Source organism: Marmota marmota, unplaced genomic scaffold (genome assembly GCF_001458135.2).
Source record: "Marmota marmota marmota unplaced genomic scaffold, marMar, whole genome shotgun sequence".
Taxonomy (NCBI): domain Eukaryota; kingdom Metazoa; phylum Chordata; class Mammalia; order Rodentia; family Sciuridae; genus Marmota; species Marmota marmota.
The window spans coordinates 27765535-27775545 of record NW_025999842.1 but is presented as its reverse complement, the minus strand read 5'-3'; the positions used below and the strand labels follow the sequence as shown (position 1 = coordinate 27775545).

At 36.5% G+C, this 10011-nt stretch overlaps 1 protein-coding gene across 3 annotated transcripts in view; it reads right to left on the bottom strand.

Moving 5' to 3' along the window:
• The window catches only part of Afg1l (AFG1 like ATPase), a 198995-nt gene that overhangs the window by 100467 nt on the left and 88517 nt on the right, over nt 1–10011 (bottom strand). The window lies entirely within an intron of this gene.

Sequence of the window (10011 nt, the reverse complement as noted above, 5' to 3'; positions counted from 1 at the left end):
ACAAAAAAAAAAAAAAAAAAGAAAGAAAATGTTTCAGTCATTATTTTTTTTTCAAATTTTTCCCCATTGTCTTTCTCTTTGCCTTCTGGGATTCTAATTACAAATATAATGGAAAGCTGTTCACAAATTCCTAAGGCTCTGTTTTCTTTTCTTGTGTCATTTCCTCTCTATTCTATTTTTTAAATGTATTTATTTTTTATTCCAATTTGTTATATATGACCGTAGAATGCATTACAATTCATATTATACATATAGAGCACCATTTTTCATATTTCTGGTTGTATACAAATTATACTCACACCATTTGTGTCTTCATACATGTACTTAGAGTAATGATGTCCATCTCATTCCACCATCTTTTCTCTTTTGTCTCCCTCCCTTCCCCTCCCACCCTTCTGCCCTATCTAGAGTTCATCTCATCCTCCCATGCTCCCAACCCTACTATGAATCTGCCACATTATATGTGAGAAAACATTTGGCATTTGGTTTTGGGGGATTGGCTAACTTCACTTAGCATTATATTCTCCAACTCCATTCATTTAACTGCAAATGCCATGATTTTATTCTCTTTTATTGCTGAGTAATATTCCATTGTGTATATATACCCCAGTTTCTATATCCACTCATCCATAGAAGGACATCTAGGTTGGTTCCACAGTTTAGCTATTGTAAACTGTGCTGCTATAAACATTGATGTGGCTGTGTCCCTGTAGTATGCTGATTTTAAGTCCTTTGGGTATAGACCAAGGAGTGGGATAGCTGAGTCAATGGTGGTTCCATTCCAAGTTTTCCAAGGAATCTCCATACTGCTTTCCAGATTGTTGCACCAATCTGCAGTCCTACCAGCAATGTATGAGTGTGCCTTTTCCCCCACATCCTCGCCAATACTTATTGTTGGTTGTATTATTAATAACTGCCATTCTGACTAGAGTGAGATGAAATCTGAGAGTAGTTTTGATTTGCATTTCTCTAATTACTAGAGATGATGAACATCTTTTCATATATTTCTTGATGGATTATATATCTTCTTCAGAGAAGTGTCTGTTCATTTCCTTGGTCCATTTATTGATTGGGTTATTTGTTTTTGGGGTTTTTTTGGTGTTACATTTTTTGGGTTCTTTATATAGCCTAGAGATTATGCTGTACCTGATGTGTGTGTAGTCAAAACTTGCTCCCATTCTGTAGGCTCTCTATTCACCTCACTAATTGTTTCTTTTGCAGAGAAGACGCTTTTTAGTTTGAATCCATCCCATTTATTGATTCTTGATTTTAGTTCTTGCACTATAGGACTCTTACTAAGGAAGTTAGGGCCTAATCCGGCATGATGGAGATTTGGGCCTACTTTTTCTTCTAATAGAAGCAGTGTCTCTGGTTTAATTCCGAAGTTTCTCTTTGATCCACTTAGAGTTAAGTTTTGTGCATGGTGAGAGATATGGGTTTAATTTCAATTTGTTGCATATGGATTTCCAGTTTTCCCAGCATGATTCGTTGAAGAGGCTATCTTTTCTCCAATGTACGATTTGGCAAAAAGGCATATTTTAAATTCTAAAATACTTGATTGCATATGCCCCAAGTTATCAGAGCCACAGAAGATGACATTACCACTCAGTATCTATTAACCAAGGACAAAATTATGATTTATGCCCAATTTAGCTGGACAAGGAGGCACATGCCTATAATCCCAATGACTCAAGAGGCAACATAGCAAGACTTGGCCTCAAAATAAAAAAAATTAAAAGGCCTGGTAGATGTAGCTCAATGGTAAAGCAGTCCTGAATTCATTCAATTGCCACTATAATAAATGAATAGATAGATAGATAGATAGATATACTCAATTTACCATTTTGATCAATTTTTCTCATTTCAAATATTTCTCTTGTATAAATGCACTGTAAGTTCCTACTCCCCAAGGGGATTTATTTATCTTTTCACCATTTTACTCCTGTATTCTGGAAAAGTTTCTTAAGTTAGTTTTCCTGAATCATTATTTCACTTCCTCTAGTTTTAATTGTATAGTTTAGCACTTCAAATGCTCATTTAATTTTAATTAATTTAATCTCTTCTTATTTCATTTATCTTTCTTTTATTTCCAATGATCTTCATGATCTTCAGTAGATAGGTTTTCAGCTCAATCTGTTGTCTACTTTCATTCTAGATCTTCTGTTACACAAAGTGTCTTTTCCTTATTTTTAAAGAACACAAACAGAAACTTCCTAAAACATACTTCTCTTTGTCCTGGTAGATCATGTTTTAAAAGGATGCTGTTCTTACACTTTTTAATAATTATATTTAGTGCTTCATTCCTATGGATCTGATCCACGATCTTCTCTGCCTCAAGAGCCTTAACCAGATTATTCTATAAAATATAAGATAATACCACTACAAGAGATTTACAGTGTTGTTTAAAGTATATTAAGGGGGCTGGGGTTGTGGCTCAGCGGTAGAGGTGCTCGCCTAGCATGTGTGAGGTTCTGGGTTCGATCCTGAGCACCATATAAAAATAGTAAAATAAAGGTATTGTGTCCATCTGCAACTAAAAAAGATTTTAAAAAATTAAAAAATAAAGTATATTAAGTATATTTTGAACTTGAAAGAAGGTAAGGAAATGTTGAGGGCCACAGCCGAGTTGGGATGACACATGGCATTTTGCCAGAAGGGAGTGGTTGAGAGGTGATGCCAGCGAGCCATAGAGATGATGATGGTTATGTTAAGCTGTGTATTCAATTGTATATAGACCTTTACTGTCCAGCAAAAGGGCTGCTCTTGGTGCCTCGGGCACCCACTACTTTGGAGTTCCCGTTGAGTTCTCCCGGGGGTCCTAGAGGGTTGGCCCAGAGCCCAGTGGAGAGCTGGGAGAGTTCCCGGGGAGTGTGCGTGGAGTGCTGCTGGAGTTCAGGCAATAAAGTTTCCTGTTTGAACATATAAGTGCTTTGTGGCGACTCGGTGATTTGTGCCCAGCCAGACTGTGGCAAGGAAAATCCTTACAAACCAAAAAACTAGGAAGATAAAACTAAAATAATGATCATAAGCTGATACTTCTGGGTTATTTTTTAGCATTTCCTCTAAAAACTGGAACAAGACAGGGATGCCCTCTTTCACCACTTTTTGCTTAACATAGCTCTTGAAACTCTAGCCAGAGCAATTAAACAGATGAAAGAAATTAAAAGGATACGGATAGGAAAAGCAGAACTCAAACTATTGCTATTTGACTAGGATAAAATTACATACCTAGAAGATGCAAAAAAATTCTACCAGAAAACTTCTAGAACTAATAAATGAATTCAGAAAAGTAGCAGGATATAAAATCGACACCCATAAATCAAAGGCATTTCTTTACATCAGTGACAAATCCTCTGAAAGAGAAACAAGAAAAAGTACCCCATTTACAATAGCCTCAATAAAATAAAATAAAATACTTGGGAATCAACTTAATGAAAGAGGTGAAAGACCTACAATGAAAACTACAGAACACTAAAGATAGTAATTAAAGAAGACCTTAGAAGACGGAAAGATCTTCCTTGTTCTTGGATAGGCAGAATTAATATTCTCAAAATGACCATACAATCACAAGCACTATACATATTTCATGCAATCCTAATCAGAATCCCAAAGATATTCCTCATAGAAATAGAAAAAGCAATCATGAAATTCATCTGAAAAAATAAGACACCCAAAATAGACAAAGTAATCCTTAGCAAGAAGAGTGAAGCAGGTAGCATCACAATACCAAACCTTAAACTATATTACAGAGCAACAGTAACAAAAACAGCATGGTATTGGCACCAAAACAGACTGGTAGACCAATGGTACAGAATAGAGGACTAACCTACAAAATTATAATTATCTTATATTAGACAAAGATGTGAAAAACATATATTGGAGAAAAGATAGCCTCTTCAACAAATGGTGCTAGGAAAACTAGAAATCCACATGCAGCAAAATGAAATTAAGCCCTTCTCTCTCACTATCCACAAAACTCAACTCAAAGTGGATCAAGGACCTAGAAATTAGACCCTATGCCTAATAGAAGAAAAAGTAAGCCCAAATCTTCATCATGTTGGATTAGGCCCTGATTTCCTTAAAAATACTCCTATAGTGCAAGAACTAAAATCAAGAACCAATAAATGGGATGGATTCAAACTAAAAAGCTTCTTCTCAGCAAAATAAACAATCAATGAGGTGAATAGAGAGCCTACAAAATGGGAGGAAAATCTTTACCACATGCACCTCAGATAGAGCTTAATCTCCAGGATACTCAAAAAACTTAACACCAAAAAAACAAATAACCCAATAAATAAATGGGCCAAAGAACTAAACAGACACTTCTCTTATGATAAACAGACACTTCTCTTATGAAGATATACAATCAGGGGCTAAGGATGTGGCTCAGTGGTAAAGTGCTTGCCTAGCATGTGTGAGGCACCACATATAAATAAATAAAGGTCCATCATCAACTAATAAAATATTAAAAATCAAGAATATATATAATCAATCAACAGATATATGAAAAAATATTCAACATCTCTAGTAATTAGAGAAATGCAAATCAAAACTACTCTCAGATTTCATCTCACTCTAGTCAGAATGGCAATTATTAAGAATACAACCAACAACAAGTATTGGCGAGGATGTAGGGGAAAAGGCACACTCTTACATTGCTGGTGGGAATGCAAATTGGTGCAGCCAATCTGGAAAGCAGTATGGAGATTCCTTGGAAAACTTGGAATGGAACCACCATTTGACCCAGCTATCCCACTCCTTGGTATATACCCAAAGGACATCAAATCAGCATACTACAGGGACACAGCCAAATCAATGTTTATAGTAGCACAATTCACAATAGTTAAACTGTGGAACCAACCTAGATGTCCTTCAGTGGATGAATGGGTAAAGAAACTGTGTTATAGATACATAAGGGAATAATCTTCAGCATTAAAAAGAATAAAATCATGGCATTTCAGGAAAATGGATGGAGTTGAAGAAGATAATGCTAAATGAAGTTACCCAATTCCAAAAAACCAAATGCCGAACATTTTCTCTGATAATGTGGATGCTGATTCATAATGGGGATGGGGGATGGGGTGGGGGGTAGCATGGGAGTAATAAAGGAACTTTAGATAGGGTAAAGGGGAGGGAGTAGAAGAGAGGAGGCATGTGAGTTGAAAAGATGGTGGAATGAGATGTATATCATTACTCTAAGTACATGTATAAAGACATGAATGGTGTGACTCTACTTTGTGTACAACCAGAGACATGAAAAATTGTGTACTATGATCTATATGTGTACTATGAATTGAAATGCATTCTGCGGTCATGTATAACAAATTAGAATAAATAAATAAATATTTTTTAAAATTTTAGTTGTCAATGGATTATTTATTTATTTGTTTGTTTATTTATTTATTTATTTATATGTGATGCTGAGGATTGAACCCAGGGCCTCACACATGCCAGGCAAGTGCTCTACCAGTGAGCCACAACTGCAGCCCCACTTTTGGGTTTTATCAATACATCATCAGAGGACAATAAGGCTAGGATCCAAGCAAGGTATGAATTGGAGGATACAACAAGGAAAAATAACGATATATAATAAATCCTCTTTGGTGCTTACCCCTTCTGCCCCAAGTCTTACTTCTTTTCTTCAACACAACTTTCCCAGACTACTCTATTCCACAGCTATTTACTCTCCTAGGTTCCAAAATTCTGTTGTTGCTCCTATCAATTATGTTCTATTAAAACTAAGTTATTTATTAAATGTTCCTCATCATTTTATGTTAAAATCAATAATTAATTTGTCTGTAAATTAACAATTATATTATTAGCTGATGTGAGATTAGGATATGATTGTAATCCACATCACCAAAAAACTAAAAATATATTTAAAAAAAATAAGGTTTAACTCCTACCCCTCAAGATTTTTTCTGTACTACCCTGAATCCTGCTCCCCATCACTCTCCAGCCATACTAGCTACCTTTTTGGCTTCTCCAAAAGACTATACCCTCTTTCTCTGGCCATTTTACTTTGTCTCACCTCTCTGCCAGGAAGTTTCTTTCTCCAGCTATTATAGCAGTCTAAGAATAAGTTCTACTTGGGGGGCTGCAGGAGTATTGGAGATTAAAACTAGTGGTGCTTTACCACTGAGCTACATTCCAAGTCCTTTTTATCTTGAGACAGGGTCTTGTTAAATTGCTGAGGCTACCCTTGAACTTATGATTCTCCTGCTTAGCTTCCCAAGTTGCTGAAATTACAGGCACATGCCTCCATGCCCAGTAAGTTCTATTTTTTATAAAAGAAAACTGTCTGGGGTCTGGGATCAAAAGCTACCATCTTTTTTTAACTAATTTTTAAAAATTTATATATGACAGCGGAATGCATTATAATTCATTTTACACTATAGAGCATAATTTTTCATATGAAAAAACTTAAAACTTTAGATAATGATGACCATCACATTCCACCATCATTTCTAACCCCATGTTCCATCCCTTCCCCTCCCACCCCTCTGCCCTATCTAGAGTTCTTCTATTCCTCCAATGCTCTCCTTCCCTCCCTACCCAACTATGAATCAGCCTCCTTATATCAGAAAAAACATTCAGCATTTTCGGGGGCGGGGGGGGGGATTGGCTAACTTCACTTAGCATTATTTTCTCCAACTCCATCCATTTGCCTGCAACTGCCATGATTTTACTCTCTTTTATTGCTGAGTAATATTCCATTGTGTATAAATGCCACATTTTTTTTTATCCATTCATCTACTGAAGGGCATCTAGGTTGGTTCCACAATTTAGCTATTGTGAATTGTGCTGCTATAAACAATGATGTGGCAAAAGCTACCATCTTAAGAAAAAACTGGATACTTCTTTTTTTTGGTGCCAAAGATTGAACCCAGGGTACTTAACACCGAGCCACATTCCCAGCCATTTTTTATATTTTATTTTGAGACAGGGGGTCACTAAGTTGCTTAGAGCCTTGCTAAGTTGCTAAGGCTGGGTTTAAACTCACGATCCTCCTGCATCAGCCTCCCAAGCTGCCAGGATTACAGGTTTGCATCACTGTGTCTGGTTGGATACAAAATAATTTTTTAGTTGTAGATGGACACAATACTATTTATTTATTTATTTATATGTGGTGCTAAGGATTGAACCCTGTGCCTCATATGTCCAAGGCAAGCGCTCTGCCACTGAGCCACAACCCCAGCCCTGGATACATGTTTTGACAACTAGAAAGAGGACAATCTTAAACTGGGACAGTGTGGACAAATATCAGTGATAATCAACAAAGAAAAAAGAAAAGTAAAATGTGTTATAAGAGTTACAAAACTGGGTTCTGTTTTGCCACTCACTATCCATGTGATTTTTAAAAAATTTACACAGAATAAAATTAACTTTTTTCTCTCTTGCAGCTCATTTGTAGTCAAACACCTCCCCCTGTCCCAGTCCCTGGCAATATGTGATCACGGATTCATTATTCATCCAATCATTTCTGCTTCTCTTTTTTATTTATTTGTTTTTATTTTTTATTTGATCTAATTAGTCACACATGAAAGTAGAATGTACATATCACTGTGCATATCATTTCTCCTTTTCTCTTTTCTTCTTCTTTTTATTTTTTTAGTTGTAGATGAATTCAATATCTTTATTTATTTATGTGGTGCTGAGGATTGAACCCAGTGCCTCACGCATGCAAGGCAAGTGCTCTACCACTGAGCTACAACCCCAGCCCTCTCCTTTTCTTGATATCCATATTCCCTGAGTCTTTTTCTTCACCCATTAAATTATGTGAGTGAAAAAAACATATATAGAGATGCAATCTTCTTTACATTAAAATATTAAGCTATGTACGATGATTGTCTGCTGTGGCTAATTAACATGGTGTATAACAAGCATCCCTTCTATGGTTTATTTTAAAAAGGCTTTCTCTAAGTTGACTAATATCCAACTTTAAAGATTCTACATCTCAAACTTTTCAGGCTTCTCCAGAAGGGCAGCTCCAGCAAGATTCCTGCCCACCACCAGGAACTGTATTCACTCCTACAAAATTATAAGCTCCAAAATGTTCCTTAACATCTTGTGTTGTCTTTCCTCAGTTTGCCATAGTGCATTACTAAGCAGTCAAGTGCAATTTTCTTTCATTATTCTTTGCTAAAGGTCTTCCAAGATTGTTCTAGCAGCTTGCTATTTATGAGCATAGCTTTTTCACTCAATGCCTAAAGGTAACACCAATGACACTTATATCAACATGTTAGCTAGAATAGATAGAGGCAGCCCTCACTCCCACCTAAATAGATCATCTAACGTTAAGGAGCTCACTGCCCTGGCTTAAACTGGGACAGTGTGGACAAATATCAGTGAGGGGTTTTAACAGTAGTACATCATAAGAATGCTGTTTATCACATCAGAAGAAAAAGAAATCAACTACACATAGAATAAGAGACACCTAGTCTAATAGCAGCTTCACAGTAAGATCTTGATATGTTAGTCATCAATGTGGCACAGTTCTTTTTTTCAATTTAATTTTATTTTTTTTATTAGGCACAGTTCTTTTTTTAAGCTCATACTATTATATGGCTCTTTTGAGGTCCACCAATGAATTCCATTTTACCAATTCCAAAGGTCAATTCTCAATCTTACTTTAACCTTGGAGCAGCATTTAACAGCATCCTTTTTGTGTTACCTTTCTTTTCCTCACTTGAAATACTCTTGTTCACCTCCTACATTACCAGTTCCACTCTCCAATCTCCTTTAAGACTGATGAATACCAAATTTATATTTCTGGTATAAACCTTTCCAACAAAACCCAAAATCTCATAGACATCTGTCTCGTTATTATAGAAACCCCTACTTCCATCATCCTACCCAAATCTGCTTTTCCTGTAGTTGTCCCCATCTCAGTTCATGTCAACTTCTCCTTCCAATTGCTCAACCCAAAAGCTTTGGTTGATTCTTTTTTTAAATTTTGATCTTTTTTAGATATACATGACAGCAGAGTATATTTTGACATATTATACATACATAGAGTATAATTTATTCTAATTAGGATCTCATTCTTGTGGTTATAAATGATGTGGAGTTGTCATGTATTCATATATGAACATAGGAAAGTTATGTCCAATTCATTCTACTGTTTTTCCTGTTCCAATCTCTCCTCCCTTCCCTTCATTTCCCTTTGTCTAATCCAATGAACTACTACTCTTCCTGTCCCTACCTACCCTGACTTGTTGTGGGCGAGCATCCACATATCAGAGAGAACATATGACCTTTGGTTTTGGGGGGACTGGCTTATTTTTTTATTAATTCTTGATTCCTCTTTTTTTTTCCATTGCCTACATCCATTCCATCAGTAAATCCTGCTGACTTCATCTAAAATATACCCAGAATCTGAACAGTTTTCACCACTTTCCATCATCTCCCCTGAGGATTGCTGCAATAGTCTTCCCCCTCCCCACCCTGCCAATCTTGGGAATTGTCTATTTTCTGTAGTTCTAGACATCTCATTTCCAACAGATACTTTGAATGCATCACATGTACAAGAATGAAGGGGTAGGTACAAATAAAGAACAACTGAGAAAGTCTTGACGGAACAAGGTGGAAAGGGGGGGTGCAGAAAAAATACTCCCAAGGTGTGAGAAGGAGGAGGGAGTGGCAGGGTAAGGTTGGAGACTGGTCCTAACCTTTGTTTTGTCTCTGGACACACAGATCCTGGTCTGGCACATTCGAATAGAAAAACCAGTGTTAATGAATGAGGGGAAGAAGTGCTTCACTGACCCCTCAGTGGAGATCTGAGCCTCAGGATGGGGGTAGGAAAGAGACCAGGGAGGACTTGCAATGGTCTTTTAAATGGTCTCCTTACTTTCAACCTTGAGACCTCAACTCCACAGTCTATTCTCCATACTGAAACCAGAGAGATCCTTTTAAAACATTCATTCATTCTAAGATTATTTACTGAAATTCATCTACATGTGAAGTACTATTATAAGTGCTTAGAATACTTCCAAATGAAGAGATAAAAAT